This window comes from Podarcis gaigeae, assembly GCF_964106915.1.
Source record: "Podarcis gaigeae genome assembly, chromosome: 7".
NCBI lineage: Eukaryota > Metazoa > Chordata > Lepidosauria > Squamata > Lacertidae > Podarcis > Podarcis gaigeae.
In genome coordinates, this window is record NC_139683.1 from 10,273,559 (window position 1) to 10,291,042 (window position 17,484).

Here is a 17,484-nt window from a genome sequence, read left to right on the forward strand (position 1 = left end):
TCGCAGCCTCTTAACTTAAATTGCCTCTTAAATACTCTTTCCAGAATGATCTCAAACACTGCCATTTTTTGTTTGTTTTCAGTGGGATTTTATCACAACTGGCAATGTGGAGTAGTGGTTAGAGAAGCCTTCCTCAGCCTGGTGCCCTCCAGATCTTTGCAACTCCTGTCTTTGAACCTCACCATGCAATTCTCCCCTTCTGTGTGCACGAAAATCTCTTTGCCGCCACCCTTGCCAAAAGCTACTAGCTGCAGCAGCTAGTCTCTACCTCTGCTGTCAGAGGCGAGTCATCTGGTTGGCTGCATTGAGGGCAGGATGCTGCACAAGATGGGCCATTGACCTAATTCAGCAGGCTTGTCTTATGTCTGGATGAAACCGCTGTCCTTAAAATGGCCGTGTGCTGTGGCCTAGCTAAGTCCAGCTCAGCACATTTTGGTAAAGGTAAAGGTACCCCTGCCTGTACGGGCCAGTCTTGCCAGACTCTGGGGTTGGTGCGCCCATCTCACTCAAGAGGTTGGGGGCCAGCGCTGTCCGGAGACACTTCCGGGTCACGTGGCCAGCGTGACAAAGCTGCATCTGGCGAGCCAGAGCTGCACACGGAAACGCCGTTTACCTTCCCGCTAGTAAGCGGTCCCTATTTATCTACTTGCACCCAGGGGTGCTTTCGAACTGCTAGGTTGGCAGGCGCTGGGACCGAACGACGGGAGCGCACCCCGCCGCAGGGATTCAAACCGCCGACCTTTCGATCAGCAAGCCCTAGGCGCTGAGGCTTTAACCCACAGCGCCACCTGCGTCCCGTACCTGAGGCCAAAAATAAAAATTCCAAATGATTATCACAGATATATAAAGCACATTAAAAAAGCTGACAACTGCCACTTTTTAACAATGCCCCATTTCTTTTTGCCCGAGGCAGCTGTCTCATGATAAGGACATCCCTGAGGTCAGTTTTATTATTGATCACCTATCGCAGATAGAGTGGTATCTGGAGGCTGAGGGAGAACAGCTTAGTGGGTTGGCTTTGGAGAGGTTTTAAACATTGCCCGCAGCACAGCACAATCTCTTAGCTACCAAGACATCATAGTGCCAACACAATTCCATGGACGCTTCCATTTTCCAGTGAAATTGAGCCATTTGCGTGCTCCGACCAATGACAGGTTTTGAGGGTTTGCAACGCGGGCGTCTCAAGCAGCCAGGCTGATCACCGGGGCAGGACAGTTTGAGCATATTACACTGATCCTGGTCCGACTACACTGGCTACCAATTAGTTTCCAGGCCCAATTCAAACTGGGGGTTTTGACCTATAAAGCCTTAAACGGCTCAGGCCCACAATACCTCTAGGACCGCCTCTTTCCAAATGAACCAACTCAGACCCTCAGATCATTTTCTGAGGCCCTCCTTCGTTTGCCTCCGCCACGAGAGGTTCAGAGAGCAGCCACAGGAGAACAGGACCTTCTCTGCAGTGGCTCCCTGTCTGTGGAATGCTCTCCGCAAGGAAGTTCGCCTGGCGCCTTCATTATACACCTTTAGGGGCCAGGCAAAAACATTCCTCTTTAACCAGGCCTTTGGTTAATTGACATCCAATGCCCTTATAAAATGGGGGGGGTGTTGGCTTGTTTGCATTTTTTTATTGATTACGTATTTTGTGTGTTTATATCGTGATTTTATCCTGTGTACAGCCCTGAGACCTGCGGGTATTGGGCAATTTAATAATAATAATAATAATAATAATAATAATAATAATAATAGTTAAAGTAAATGCCACCCTAATCTGTTGTCCTGCCAGATGATGGTTTTCCTCAGGCATTGGCAAACTCGGCCCTCCAGATGTTTGGGGACTACAACTCTCATCATCCCTTACCACGGGTCCTGTTAGCTAAGGGTGATGGAAGTTGTAGTCCCAAAACACCTGGAGGGCCGAGTTTGCCTATGCCTGGTTTTTCATTTTGACACCAGATGTCCATGTGACTTTCAGATCAAGGGGCGCATTCCCTTCTGAGAAACCTTGCAGAGGTCATATGCCAGTGGTGGGTGAGGTCAGTACTTTTTTTTTTAAAGAATAAAAAGATCCCGGCATGCACCATGAAGTTGTTACAAAAAGTGCCACACTTTTAATGGGGAAGAGGCCCTTGCTGGTACTGTGTACCCTAGAGTACCCCCAGGAAACAAAGCACTGGGTGGGTGAGGCCAAGGCAAAAACGAGGAGAGCAACAGGTGCACATTTGAGCACTGAGGAGTAGCCATGTTTCTATGCATGCTTGCATATTCCTCCCAGTTCTCCATCCAGAGCAGGGGTAGGCAACCTAAGGCCCATGGGCCACAAGCGGTCCGCAGGGGTCATTTAACCGGCCCATGAGCTGCTCCCAAACCGAGCCACCCGCTCAGCGAGACCCTGCTTGCAGCGCTAAACTGGCACAGCACGGCACGGGGATTTGCTTCCGCCACGCCAGAAATCGCGTCTGCGCATGCACAGATGCCGGAAATTGCACCTGCGCTGATGCAGATGCCAGAAATCACATGTGCAATCTGGCCCACGGAGGGATATCCGCTGGAGTGAACCGGCCCAGGTGAGGTAAACCTTGCTGACCCCTGATCCAGAACGTGATCAGAAGAAGAGGAGTTTGGACTTGATATCCTGCCTTTCACTCCCCTTAAGGAGTCTCAAAGCGGCTAACAATCTCCTTTCCCTTCCTCCCCCACAACAAACACTCTGTGAGGTGAGTGGGGCTGAGAGACTTCAGAGAAGTGTGACTGGCCCAAGGTCACCCAGCAGCTGCATGTGAAGGAGCGGGGAAGCGAACCCGGTTCACCAGATTACGAGTCCACTGCTCTTAACCACTACACCACACTGGTTCTCAGAGTTCAAGGAGACGTTCCAGCCAAGAAAGCCACACTCAAGGAGTTTGTGAAGCTGGACTGGTGATGGGCCTTTGTAAAGGGGTAGAGCCTGGAAACTAGGGGTGCACCTGGGGGGGAGAGACTGAGAGAGACCTGGAGGACTACACTGAACCCTCAGGCCAGAGGTTCCCCATGCTGAGCTGCAGCATTTGAGGGACTCACGAATCACTCGCTAATGATGGAGAAAACAATAATTTCATAAACATTTTGATGTTTCTGTTTTCTTTTGAACCTATGGCCTAACTAAACCAAAGAGGCCTGTGCCTACCTTTTGCAGTATAGAACCGACTGCTTTTAGGTTCTGTACGTAACAAGTGTTCGTTCCAGAACACTGGAAAGAATAACCTGCTAGAATCTACAGTGGCCATTGTATGCCTGAATAGAGAATCGGCTAAGCGCGGCAATTGCGATTAATCTTGAATTGTTTTGTAGACAGACGAAAGAGGATATTGGGAGGCATTTAATGAATAGGAAAATTAGTCAAAGTCCTAATAAAGACACTGATAAATGGTTATATGTAATCACAGGATATTATGGCGAGGGCAGATCTGAAGAGCTAGATAGTTGTGATTGGTTCAGGATGCTGGCACTGGGTTGCAATTGTTAAGACTGCTGTAACCCTTTGACTGGTGAATAGAAATCCCATGTGCAGTCTGGAAGTGTAGCAGAAACATTGCTTTGGATGTGGTTCTTTGCAGCCTCCTCCTTACTTTTGACGCTGTCCCTATGTGCATTTGAATTTCAATAAAGGCCTATCTTTTCTCTTGGAGCCTCTCCCTTTGGGTTTCTGGAAGGAAGACATCCAGTCTAGGAGCCCCTTTTAACTTTCTCGAACATTAGGTCTTTTTATAGGTGAGGGCTCCAAACTACACCAATGGAGACCAAAGCCTTCCCCTGCCCGCTTTTCCTCTGAAGTGTACACCTTCCCCTCCACACATGTGCTATCTAATCTCAGCTCGCAACCCACACCTCATCCTCCAATACCAACCCAGAAATTTTGGCTAACCTCCACAGTGGTGCCAGAGTTTTGTGTTCATTTTGTAGCACGAACCTCACATTTTGTTGGGTTCCCCAATCTGAGTAATCAGTACATCAAACTGAGGTTCGTAGTTGACACCCAGTAATCCAACATTGTCCAATTCACTTCAAAATGGTGCCAATGTTTTGTAGTCCTTTTGTAGCGCGAACCCCACATTTTGTAAAGGTAAAGTGACCCCTGACCTTAGGTCCAGTTGTGGCCGACTCTGGGGTTGCAGCGCTCATCTCACTTTATTGGACAAGGGAGCCGGTGTACAGCTTCTGGGTCATGTGGCCAACATGACTAAGCCACTTCTGGCGAACCAGAGCAGCGCATGGAAACATCGTTTACCTTCCCGCCGCAGCGGTACCTATTTATCTACTTGCACTTTGGATGTGATTTCAAACTGCTAGTTTGGCAGGAGCAGGGACCGAGCAACAGGAGCTCACCCCGTTGCGGGGATTCGAACCACCAACCTTCTGATCGGCAAGTCCTAGGCTCTGTGGTTTAACCCACAGCGCCACCCGCGTCCCCCACATTTTGTAGTTCCTCCCTAATCTGAGTAATTGATAAACAGGGGTTCGTAGTTAATGAAGCTCTCCTATGCAGTCTGTTGTCTCTCTGCTCTGTCTCCATTCCTTTCCGTCTTCTGCCTTTATCCTTGGGGACTTCAATCTTCACCTTGATGTTTCCTTCTGATCCCTCCGTCTCTCGCTCAACGGTCGCCTCCTTTGATCTTCACCTCATTCTGTTTGCTCGGCTCCATCTGCGTCCTTGATCCCCTCCTCTTGAAGAAGCGCTGTCTTCTTGTTAATGACCTGTCCCCTGAACACTGCCACCCCTCCAACCATCACTGGGCCTCTTCTTTAATATTTGAGAGCAATCACGGCTGCCATCTCTAGGACACAGGCAGACATCTTTGGGCTACTCAATGTGGTTCCCTCCAGATATTTCTTGAGCTACAACTCCCATCATCCCTGACGGCTGGACATGCTGGCTGGGGCTAATGGGAATTACAGTCAACGATGTCTTTAAGGCACCAGGCTGGCTACTCCCTGAAGCCTACAGGAGGGGGTCTTAGGTCCCATCCATGTGATACATCTAAGCATGTCTTCTAGCCAAGAACCATGGTAACCATGTGTGCTGGGAAATGTAGTAGCTCTGTGAGGAGTAAACGACTGCTTCCAGGATTCTTTGAGGAAAACCACATGCTTTGAATGCTCGTTATATGCACTTTAGATGTATGTGTCATCTACAATCCTAACCTCACTTATCTGGAAGCAAGCCCCATTGAATTCAGTCAAATTTACTCCTTTTCTGAGCAAACATGGCTAGGTTAGTCATGGGACTAGAACACCCAACTTTAAGCAGCTGGCTTACAGATGAATTGATTCTTAAACTACTCTGGGAATTGCAGCTCTGAAGGGGAACAAGGACCATCTGACGACTCTCAGTGCCCTGAACAAACTACAGCTCCTAGAATCATAGCTGTCAACTTACAGATTTGAAAATAAGGGGCCAGCAGCCTCGAAAATAAGGGATCAGCAGCCAAAATAAAGGATTTTCTGGGCACAGGTATGTTCAACTTCTGAGCCCCTCTGAGCCAAAGGCAGAAAGCCCAGCCAGCAGCCAAACGAAGCCTCAAGTGGTGGTTCCCACAGCACAGCAACCCGGCAAAGGGGATGCAGCAAGGAAAACCTCTGTCACCTCTCTGCTGGGAAGCACTGAGCAAAGGCGAGTCCCCAGGCAACGCAGCCAATTTGATCGGAACAAGGAATGCAAGCTCCACCCCCCAGTCCTTCTTAGACTCCTTATTGGGTGAGCAACGCAGCCAAGCAACACAGTTGGAGCCTCCCTCCTCCCTGGCCGGCAGGGAGGGAGGAAGAGCAGCTGCTTCCTTTGAAACCTGGGAAATTTAAGGGACATCATCAATAAGGGACAGCAGCGGGGCACGGTGCTGGGATAAGGGACTTCCCCCCAAATAAGGGACAGTTGACAGCTATGCCTAGAATTCCTTGGGGGAAGCCATGACTGCTTATTGTGGCATCACAGAGCTTTAAATGGACATTGAGTGTGTGGCCATAGGTACAGGGCCCGTCTGGGATGAGGCAGCTGGAGGTTATGGGAGGTTGCACAAGACCAGGGGTAGGCAACCTAAGGCCCAGGGGCCAGATGCAGCCCAATCACCTTCTAAATCCGGCCCGCGAATCGTCCAGGAATCAGTGTGTTTTTACATGAGTAGAATGTGTCCTTTTATTTAAAATGCATCTCTGGTTTATTTGTGGAGCACAGGAATTCATTCATATTATTTTTCCAAAATATAGTCCGGCCCACCACATGGTCTGAGGGATGGTGGACCGGCCCACAGCTGAAAAAGGTTGCTGACCCCTGGATTAGACATTCCTCATGATCCCTTCCAACTCTACAGTTCCATGAGATCTCCCAATATAATAATAATAAATAATTTTATTTTATTTTTATACCCCACCCTTCCTGGTTCAGGAAACCGGGCTTAGGGCAGTTAACAACAAATTTAAAACAAATTTAATTGATGTTACAAAAAAAGCCAGCATAAAATACGGCACAAAGCGTAAATAAAATAAAATCAAGAATAAAAATCAATTTGGGGGGAAATCCATCCAATAAACACTACAGTGGTATCTTGGGTTAAGTACTTAATTCGTTCCAGAGGTCTGTTCTTAACCTGAAACTGTTCTTAACCTGAAGCACCACTTTAGCTAATGGGGCCTGCTGCTGCTGCTGCTGCGCTGCTGGAGCATGATTTCTGTTCTCATCCTGAAGCAAAGTTCTTAACCCGAGGTACTATTTCTGGTTTAGTGGAGTGTGTAAGCTGAAGCGTATGTAACCCGAGGTACCACTGTAGATGATCACCAGGGCTAGCTGGCTAAATTAGTCCCACTTGGGCCAGCAAGGAGATCAGGGGAGAATTAGCTGTGAGATGCCAGAGTGGGTAATCTTCACAAAAAGGGGAGGGGGGTGGAAGGAAGGGGAACAAAAGATCAGGCCAGGTTCAAATTGAAAGCCAGGCGGAATAGCTCTGTCTTACAGGTTCAAATTGAAAGCCCTGCGGAAGGAAGTTAAATCTTGCAGGGCCCTGGTCTCATGGGACAGAGCATTCCACCAGGTTGGAGCCATCACTGAGAAGGCCCTGGCACTTGTGGAGGATAATCTGACTTCCTTAGGGCCCGGGACCTCTAAACTATGATTATTCATGGACCTTAAGATATCTTAACATATCTCTTTGCGTGCAACCTGGGCAAGGGAGGCCGTGGGGCAGCATCTTTCCCTTTTGCCTCAGGCGGTGAAACAGGATGCACTCCCTTTGCATAGGCAGAACTGTCAAATACCGTTCCCTGGTGCTACCTATCTAGCCAGAGAAGCCAGGAACTGAACGTGGAACAATAGACCTTGAAAGCTTTGTCTCCAAATGTCCACACAGTTCCCTGAGCTGGCTGCTCACGCATGAGAATTGGAGAGGGGGGCTCGTGTCTCATAAACCCCCCTCAGAGCTCCAGAGACCTCGCAGGCTCCAGAAGCAGAAATATGTTTCCAATCTTCAGCCTTTCTCACAGGTATCATATGACAAGACCCCAGTCGGTTGGGGGGGGGGGCGGGCAATATGGAGGTTGTCGTATGAGTGGCAAAACATGTTTTAAGAAATTCTACATGAGCGAACAGATGTAAATTATTCATTTCTAATTCCAGTCTTGTGGAGCTTTTTGAAAACGTTGGATTCTTAGCAAGGATGGCTTAGTTTCGGGAATGGCTATAAAATGAGATTATTAAGCAAAATATAAAATAAAAAAAATGAGGGAATGAGGCCTGTGACGCACCTTCACATTTTAAATATTAAACAAAATGCAAAATGGCTCGCTGTTGCAGAGCAGCCCGGGTACACTAATGTAATTTAAAACAAAACAACAACAACAAAAGAAAACCAAAATGAAGCGCTAAGCTCAGAGGTTCATGGGGGCAGATGGTTTGTTTTTGTAATGATATTTGTTACATTTGGTTTTTAACCCGTTCTGAGCTGATGGCTGCATGGATGGATTCGCACTGCCCATCTCTCCTTTGAATTGTGTTATCAAAAGGAGAACGAAAGAATAAACCCATGAAGCCCCAAAGGGGCCACTGAACTAACAAATGACAGCAGCAGCAGCAACAACAACAACAACAACAGTTCCCAAAATTTAGTTTGGAAGGCCCCAACTGCTCAAGTGGTAGAAGTGGGCTTTAAATGGATGATTTGGGTGTGACCCTGTACTGTTCTCTGTAAACCTCATTTAACGCATTTTATTTTTATTCATTCATTTCCATACATTTATACTCCACCCTCTGCTTTCTTCCACCAGACACCCCAAGGTGCCCAGGAGATCCAGACCTGCTTAGCTTCAACAAGATGGTGGCCACAGGTACCTTCAGCCCATATTTTGGCCCATTAGGAACAGGACTTACTTCTGGGTAGACTTGCTGTACTTTAACTGACCTTACGATCTAAGGCAGTGATGCTAAAGCTGAGGCCCAATACACATTAAATCAACTGAGGAGCAAAATGGGACTTACTTCTGTGCAAGCAGCTATGGAATTGCACCACAAAGCACATGCAGAGGGAACAGCTAGGCATGTTTGCCAAGAATTCTATAGTTCCCTGTGCTCGTGTGATATAGACTATTTCATCCTGTTATATTTTAATTTGGTGCCTACTTTGAATTAAGCTGCAACGGATATGAATTTGCATTTTAACTGTAAAATAAAATTATGGTGAATGCGTGTATGTGTGTTTGTTTTTAATTGCCTGGTGCTTTTTCCTGAGAGACACCCAAGTCCTTATTTCTGAAAGGGTGTGGTGACAATTCAGATTGGACGTTCGCTGGTCCCATTCACAGAGGGGTCTGACCTTTCCCAGGGTGATCAGCTTGCCTCCTGCCAATCCAGGTTCCTCGGAAGACGTGTCACGGGAGCGGAAAAATCCAGGTCATCAGAGCGTCTTATCTTGGAACAGCTCACCAAAGAGAACAGGGTAGGGCGGTCTGATGACTGACTGCTCCTGTAGAGAAAGAAGGCAGCCAACGCGTATGTATCACACAAAAAGTACACACGACAACATGTTCTTTTCTCTCTTCCCTGTATCGCTTATCTGAGCGAAATCATGTGCCTGCTTTTTTTGCTTTATTTGCTGCATGCACCCCAAATCTCTGAGCAAATCCAGGGGTGCTAATGCTTACCCAGGGTGTGATGGCCTGGGGCTCGGGCTCGGACCCGGAACCGGAGGAGACTCAGTCCACACCGGATCCTTTGCCTCAGGCGGCATCTGAACCGAGTCTGGGGCCTGATTCTGAAGAGCCCCAGTCTGCACAGGTTCCCCTGCAACAAGACCAGCTGGGCCGAGTCAGGGGCCTGAGTCTGCCCTGGCTCCAGATGCGGGGATTACCTTGTTGCCTTCAGCTGGGCCATCACTTACAGCTGCTCCACTACCGGTTGGGTCAGGGGAGGCTGAGGTGGCCTCTGGGTCTAGTAACCCACCAGAGCTGCAGAGACTAAGGTCTGAGAGAAGGAGAGACTTGAGTACTCGCCTTTGGGTGAGACAGGGAGGTGAGTCACTGGGGGATCAGGACCGACTGTTACCCCGGCAAAGATAAAAGGCTGTTGGACCCCGCCCCAGGTTGCGGGAGCAACATTGCTGTATGCCAGATCCTGCCTGACCTTGTCTGGTTTCCTGCCTTGGCCCTGTTGGACTGACTCCTCGCGGAACCCTTGGATTTAGGACAGGACCTGGACTGCGCTACTTGGGTTACCCCTGGGCCCAGCACACAAGGTTTGGTTTCTTTGGAATAAAGGTCTTTAGGGTATGTGTTTTTTATTTGCACACATATATACCGTTTGAGCATAGGATAGAGGGGTTCACAGCATTAACACCCCAACAGAGCTTGCTTTCCAATTAGGTTCCCAGAGAAGCCCCTGAGTCACAGTTTTGGTTCCAGCAGAGAGCAAGACCATGCGTTGTGTCTCCAGCTTCCAGCATCAGCCCAAATTCACCCATATCCTCACATGCAAGGCCATCCTGGACCTACTGTTGTTGAGGACTGGCTGAATGAGGAAGAGCAGGGGTGCTGCCTGCCCTAGAGTCCCCGAGGGATGACACAGAAGACGAGTTAGACCCCGGATCGTGGTGCTGGGACACTGGAGAGCTGTCTGAAGAAGGGATGAGCTGGGAGCTGCTTGGAGCAGGAGGTCTGAGTGATCAAGAAGGGTTAGAAGAAGGAGGCCCTTCCAGGATAGCCTGTGAATGACCTGTGCATGCCTGACAGCTCCTTGACACCGTTTTTCCATGTAGGATGACATGGCATCCAGCCAGCTGAGGTGGGAAAAGGCCCACTGTTCATCTCTTTGGGCATGTAAATGGTGGTACTTAACAAAGGAGCTAGACTGACCAGTGTTTCCTCTTGTAGATTCTAACCTCACAGTCACAGGATCACAGGTTTGGAAGCCATCCACAGGTATCATCCAGGCTGACTTCTCAAACCTATAATTAATCATTCCACTAGGGACAGAGGTAAGACAAAGTGGGAGAAATGAGGGGGGTCATTTGTTACATGGAAGGAATCTCTGGTCTTTTGGAAGTCACCTTTGAAATATTTTCTTTAAAAGTGGATGAGCTTATGGGAGCAAGAGGATGAAATAGGCAACTATTTATTTTTATTTCCATCTAAAAATTATATCTCGCTCTTCAACGCCCCAACTGGATTCATGGGAGTCGTAGTACATCTGGAAAGCTGTAGTTTAGATTTTCACCCAGGTTCTTTCCAAATCAAGGTCTACTCAGAGAAGAGGCTCTATTAGAATGGTTTGCAGAGACTTAAACAAACAGCATGGAGGGAACTAGAGAAGGACGTTCGTTGGGTTGACCTTGGATCAGTCCCTGTCTCCCAACCTGACCTACCTCACAAGGTTATTGTGCAAGTGAGGGCATTATCATTATTATTGAAATTGTTATTTGCTTTATCTTGTTTGGGACAACTCAAAGCTCCTTACAACCAGAAAAAGCTGAATTCCACACATGTAGGGTAGAACACACATTGTTGTTGTTTAGTCATTTAGTCATGTCCGACTCTTTGTGACCCCATGGACCAGAGCACGCCAGGCACTCCTGTCTTCCACTGCCTCCCGCAGATTGGTCAAACTCATGCTGGTAGCTTCGAGAACACTGTCCAACCATCTCATCCTCTGTCGTCCCCTTCTCCTTGTGTCCTCCATCTTTCCCAACATCAGGGTCTTTTCCAGGGGGTCTTCTCTTCTCATGAGGTGGCCAAAGTATTGGAGCCTCAACTTCACGATCTGTCCTTCCAGTGAGCACTCAGGGCTGATTTCCTTCAGAATGGATAGAACACACATACTAATAATAATAGGAAGGATTGGGGAGCTAGGAAGGATGGAGAGGGATGGACAGAGTTGAGTGGTGGGGGGTGAAGGAATACCCCTCTGGCTTTTTCAATCAGAGCTGTGAATCAAATAAGACAGAGCAGAAAGGCCATCTCCATTAAAACACGACAAGAGATTTTTACACCTGCCGACACTGTGAAAAGCCTTTGGGTAATCAATAAATAATAGACAAGCTGGTTTATTCATGGCAATATACTCTTTTATGATCTATGTAATAGGGAGGAGAGAGGGGGAATTGCTTCTCTTCACCAGACAAATCCCCTATCCTGTTTTGATGTCTATGGACGGAGACAGACAGAGAGAGGCAGGTACTCACATACTTCCTCTCCCCTTTAAGCCTCCAGTTTTTGTGAGTTTTAACGTCCATGGCAGCCACCTGTCCTCTACCACCAGGGCCCCTGTGCCTTTAAGAGCTCCGTGACAGGCTGGAATGTTGGCTAGCAAAGGACAGGGCGAGGCAATCTTCAGCTCCTTGGGGGGAAAGTTGCACATGTAGGTGAATGCTTTTTATTTCCAAACAGGTACAGTGTATTCCCATTTGCCCACACAGGTAGCAGCATTGAATGATGACAGTAGTCTTGCTGTCCATCAGTTCTCTATCTCTGCTCTGCCTTTGCCTGCCACTCTCAAACTCCCCTTTCCTTCTCCCCTCTTTCTCTCTCACATGCACTTTCAATCTTTCTCACACTTCCTTTTGCTCTTTTTGACCCCATCCCTCTTTCATTTTCACATTCCACATGCATTGGATTTGAACTGCTTTTATACGACAGTTTTATATATTAGCTATATACATATGCACCAATGCTACTGTCAATTGCTTGGAGATGCTCCATAGCAAGTGCTCCATGAATGGAATGAAACAAAATAAATACAAACATTCCTGTGCAAATCCATCTTGTTATATTCCACCTACCCAAACCTTGTGTCCTTGGCTGAGCCACCTCTCTGCCTTTTCCATGCCCCAGGTGTACGTGCATTGGATTTGAAATGGTTTTTTGTAAGTGACATAGGAGACAGTTTCATATTTGTCTTCACACCTATTTAGATGTAGCTTAAGACAGGCCCAGTCTCTTAAGCCATTTACAAAGAGATAGCAAATACTACCACACACCATACAGTGGTACCTCGGGTTACATACGCTTCAGGTTACATACACGACTCCGCTAACCCAGAAATAATACCTCGGGTTAAGAACTTTGCTTCAGAATGAGAACAGAAATCGTGCAATGGCGGCACGGCAGCAGCAGGAGGGCCCATTAGCTAAAGTGGTGCTTCAGGTTAAGAACGGACCTCCGGAACGAATTAAGTACGTAACCAGAGGTACCACTGTATATTGGAACCATAAAATCTCAAGCAACTAAAAACATAGCAGCAGACTTTTGACAAACCAGGGAAGTGATTCAGCGGCCTGTCCATCAAATACAGGGAAGGTAGATGGAGGATTAGAGAAACAGGTGTGGTTTCTCTATTGTTTAGAGATATATATTGTTAATGTTGATCGTTTGGTGATGTTTCATAGCAAGTGATTCATGAATGGAATTAAATAAAATGAGTGCAACTATTTATATATGAAAATCCATCTTGCTATATTCCACGTACCCACATCCTGTGTCATAGCCGTAGCCAGGATTTTTGTTAGGGAGGTCACAACCTCAGATTTGTATTAATTTGTATCTGCCCCCCCCCCCCCCAGTCCTCTGCTCTGAGCCGTCGCTCTCGCACGGTCTCCATTACCTCTCATGCCCATCTCATTGCTAAGCTCTAGCCTTCCCCAGCCTCCTGCCTACAATATTCCAACTCCACCTTCTTTCTCTCTGTATCTTTCTTCAGTTCTCAAAACTCTTCTCTCCCGCACAGCACCTAACGCCGGCACATCGGCACTGCAACGCGCAGCGGCGACGCTCTTATCAGTTTAATTGGGCATTGCCACCACTTTCCCGAGGAATCCTCTTGCTCCCAACTCCGTATTGAGACTCCGCCAAGGAGCGGGATTCCAGGGGGATCTGGCACCCGACTACTAAATCGCCCGAGGCGAAGGAGGAGGGAGAAGCCTTTGCGAAAACCGACCAGGGGGCTTCTCCGGGGCTGCTTTGGAAACAAGACGGCTGTTGCAACGGCGCTGCCAGACGGGAATTTTGGCAAGCTGGACTCTCGCTCTCTTGAGGGCTGGATTATCATCCAGCTGCTAGTTTTAGAAGGCCGGGGAGGGGGGGGAGAGGGAGAGAGCAACTTGTAACTCCACCCTTCGCTCTCCACACATGGCCGAGGAATAAATTAAACCGGGCACGGGAACCCTCCCCTCTCACACGTGCCAGAAACCTGCTGAGTCCCACATGGGCCGTATTTATTTCTGCCTGGCGCAAAGCCCCCTTTAACTCGTTCCACATTCTCTCTCTCCTGCCAGATCAGCCGAGGGCTCTGCTCGGTCGATGTTTTAAAAGCACCGACACACACACGCCCTCCCGCTGTCCTTCTCTCTCGGTCCCTGCCTGCCTGCGAGCGAGGAGGAGCCTGCGCTGCGCCCCTCGCCTGTGCGTTTTTGCGCGCTCGCTCTCTCGACGTCTGTCTGCCTCCCTCTCCCATCCACGTGGCTTTCTCGGGGAGGGAGCGCTATATTAGGAAGGGAGGAAGGAAGAAGCCGAGGCAGCGCTGGGAGAGTGCATTGTTGCTGTTGCTGCCGCCCGGGGAACGAGAGCGAGGGGAGGAGAGCAGAGCAAGAGGATCCCCCTCCTTGCCTAGGATTGGGGAGGTGCCTCCGTCGTGGCTCGGCGGCGGCGGGTACTTTGGAAGGACAAAGGAGGAGCAGGAGGAGAAGGCGGCGTGCAAAGGCGATGAGAGCTGCCGGGAAGCAGCAGCGGCGGCGCCAGCAGCCTCTCCGGACGCGGTGAGTGCCCGGCGGCATTGCGCGCCAGGGATCTCTCCTTCCTGGATCCGCTGAGAAAGGAGAGGCGGGGAAAGGGACTCTCGCATCGGCGGGGCGAAGGTAGAGGAGTAGAATTGGCGACGGGGTCGGGGGTGTGCGTTTGTGTATCTCCGGGCTTAAAAGGAACTGTGTCTACCGGTTGAGGCGGGATCTGTTTCTGGAGAGAGGAGATCTCCAAGCCGGAATGGGTCCCGCGTCTCGGGTCAAGCCGCTCGGCGGCCGGGGCGTAGCAGGGACGTGATGTAGCGGATTGGAGTGGGGACCTCTTCCTATGAACCAGGATTTTTAAGAGAGACGGGAAGTGGGGGCCCAGCTCTTCGAGAGAGGGGTGTGCCTGCCTGTGTGTGTGTATGTCTCAAAAAGGGCTAACGGGAATGGGAGAGGCGACCTTTTCGTCCTCCGGACTCGGCCCAACGGGACAAGCGCGCTCCATAGACTCCGCGACCCCCCAAGAAAGGATCTCCGCGCCCGGCGCGCAGACTCGGGGCGCGGTGTCGGAGGAAGTCGCCGACTCTTCCCGGCGGAGTTGTGGCTTCAGCCGGGCAGTCTCGTCCCCCTAGAGCTGCCCACTCGCCTCTCTCCCTCTAGGTTTAAAACAGCAGCCGCGCGAGGCGTGGGTGGGTTGGCGAGCAAGTCGCTTTCCAGTCATCTCCTGGGTCCGGCCTCTCCGTCTGCCGCCTCTCTCTCTCTCGGCTTAGCCCTTCAGGGGGTTTGGGGAAGGGGTTGGCTGTTTGCCAACCCCCGCCTGGTGGCCGGCGAGCCCGGAGTCCGAGCGGCGCCTCTTCGCCTTGCTTTCCTTATCTTTTCTCCCCTTCTGTTTTACTTCTAGAGAAAGTAGCGGGGTGCGCAAGGCGTGTGTGCGTAGAGGGGGAGATCCTTGCCCTTGGATAGGGAGCGAGGGGCCGGGGATCTCTCTCTCCAGAGGGGCTGGTTTGGAGAAGGGTCCGGTTTCCGAAAAGGGTGCGGTGGGGAAAGGAAGTTAACTTCGCGCTGGCTGCGGAAACGCGGCGAGGCGATCCGTTTTGTGGAAGCGACCCTGTTGACGCAGGAAGCGAGCTCCGCCACGTGTTTCGACTTTGAAGACTTTCTGCAACTCCAGCGCTAAGTTCCCCGCCTCCGGCTGCAGAAATAGGTCCGGAGCGGGGAGATAAGCCCTGGGAGATCTGGGTTTGAACCCCACTCCCCCAGCCATGAAACTCACTGCGTGGCCTTGGGCCACCATCTGTTAGCTTAACCTGCCTCACGGGGTGGTTGTGAGGATGAGATGAGGGGAGGAGAACCGTGTACACGACCTTGAAATAATGATAATAAAAAATGAGTACGTTGTGTCTCAGCCTGCCTCGAAACCAGCCCCTCACCTCCTCAGGTGACGCTTTACCTGGGCTTTACCTTCTGCTCCCTATGTGTGGTAGGTAAAACCATTCAGTGGTGCATAGTTTGTTGCCGTCAGAATTATACTTGCAGTTGCCACCTTTAGTGGCTCGAAGCTAGTCGTGCCTGTTTGTTTCAATGTGTCTACTCGGGAGTATGACTGAAGTGGAATTGCAGCCCTAAGAGAGCCATTCTACAGCAAGATCTGAAGGGATGAGCTGCTTACGGTAGATTCCAACAGATCTCCCACTGAGCTGGAGATTCCCAGCTCAGGTGCGCTGCATTCTTGCTTAACTCTCTCATCCGAGGAAGAGCTTGGTCCTGGCAAAACTTGGGCTAAACGAAGGGCGATGAGACTCCAACATCACTTTAAGGCCTTGTTTCCCCTCTTCCATAGGCTTAGCCTCCTATAGCCTCCCCTGCCAGATGGAGTTTAGATCCGGTGTAAATTAGCAGCAGTTCAACACCAGTTTGCATTCCGCCAGCTTCTCTGAAGGCACTGAGTGCTTGTGTGTGTTGATTTTAACCAGTTAGCCCCAATAAACTTGCAATCAGGGTTGTAAAAAGTGGGGCTTTCCTTCAGTGCTTCAGTATGACTGCTTTTGTCATGCTATGTTGCAGCTATGTATTTTTTTCACATCGCTCGCTGCCTAGAGCATGGTTTGAACTGTGGTAATGCAGCATACAAGTAAAATTCTGTATGCATATGTATGGGATGGTGAGATTTCTCTCTTTCGAAGACCATGTACTGGCAATTGCAAATAATGTACGTGACATTTAGAGAATTCCTTTAAGCCCTTTCTGGCTGTTTACTGTTTTATCTGTTTATTTTTTTCTTGTAAGTTGGGAGCGTTGAACGGTGGCGTATAAATCATTCCAAATAAGAGAAATAAATGTTGATGTTCAAAGTAATTCACACGTATTACTCAAGTTGTTTTTACAGCAACTTAATTGGGTAGAGACGCGGGTGGCGCTGTGGGTTAAACCACAGAGCCTAGGACTTGCCGATCAGAAGGTCAGCATTTTGAATCCCCACGATGGAGTGAGCTCCCGTTGCTCGGTCCCAGCTCCTGCCAACCCAGCAGTTTGAAAGCATGAAGTGCAAGTAGATAAATAGGTACCACTCCAGTGGGAAGGTAAATGGCGTTTCCGTGCGCTGCTCTGGTTCACCAGAAGCGGCTTAGTCATGCTGGCCACATGACGCCCGGAAGCTGTACGCCGGCTCCCTTGGCCAATAAAGCGAGATGAGCTCCGCAACCCCAGAGTCGGCCAAGACTGGACCTAATGGTCAGGGATTCCTTTACCTTTACCTTTAATTGGGTAGGTAAGCATTGTTGCTGTCTTTCAGATAAGGGGTGTGTTGACTTCCCGATGTGGTGGACTCTTCATTGACTGCCTAACTGGAGCTGTTGGGGGTTGGAGTCCAGCAACATCTGGATGGAACCACGCCGACTAACCCAAAGTCCCACTATGTTCATTAGGGCTTATTCTCTAGTAAGTGTGTTTAGGTTTGTAGTCTTAGTTACTGACTGAGATGAGTTCTCAGTTAGGGATTCATTCAGTTCAATCAAGTCTCTTAGGAGCTAACAAAGGGGAAGTTATTATATATTTTTAAAAAATTAATTTGGTTTTATTTTGACAAAGTAAGAATCATAAATAAGAATAAAAATCTGCACCCCACCACCGAGACCATTCCATTGTAACTATCCAACCTCCCTAAATTTCAACCCCTCTCGTGATGCTTTTACCCCTTCCTGTTTTAACAGTACTAATAATTATAATTTATTATTTATACTCCACCCATCTGGCTTGGTTT

General features: G+C 49.2%; 1 protein-coding gene and 1 long non-coding RNA gene across 4 annotated transcripts in view; one reads left to right on the forward strand and one right to left on the reverse strand.

Moving 5' to 3' along the window:
• Positions 1-17,484, reverse strand: part of LOC310849341 — a 462,163-nt gene that overhangs the window by 166,966 nt on the left and 277,713 nt on the right. The window lies entirely within an intron of this gene.
• The window catches only part of ST3GAL1 (ST3 beta-galactoside alpha-2,3-sialyltransferase 1), a 112,085-nt gene continuing 108,353 nt past the window's right edge, over positions 13,753-17,484 (forward strand). Inside the window, exon 1 of one of the 3 annotated variants that reach the window (XM_083749350.1) lies at positions 13,753-14,258. The gene's annotated coding sequence lies outside the window, so the exon portion shown is untranslated. Of the gene's footprint in view, positions 14,358-17,484 lie in introns of all 3 variants that reach the window. The other 2 variants (XM_083749355.1, XM_083749351.1) reach the window with 2 other exon arrangements.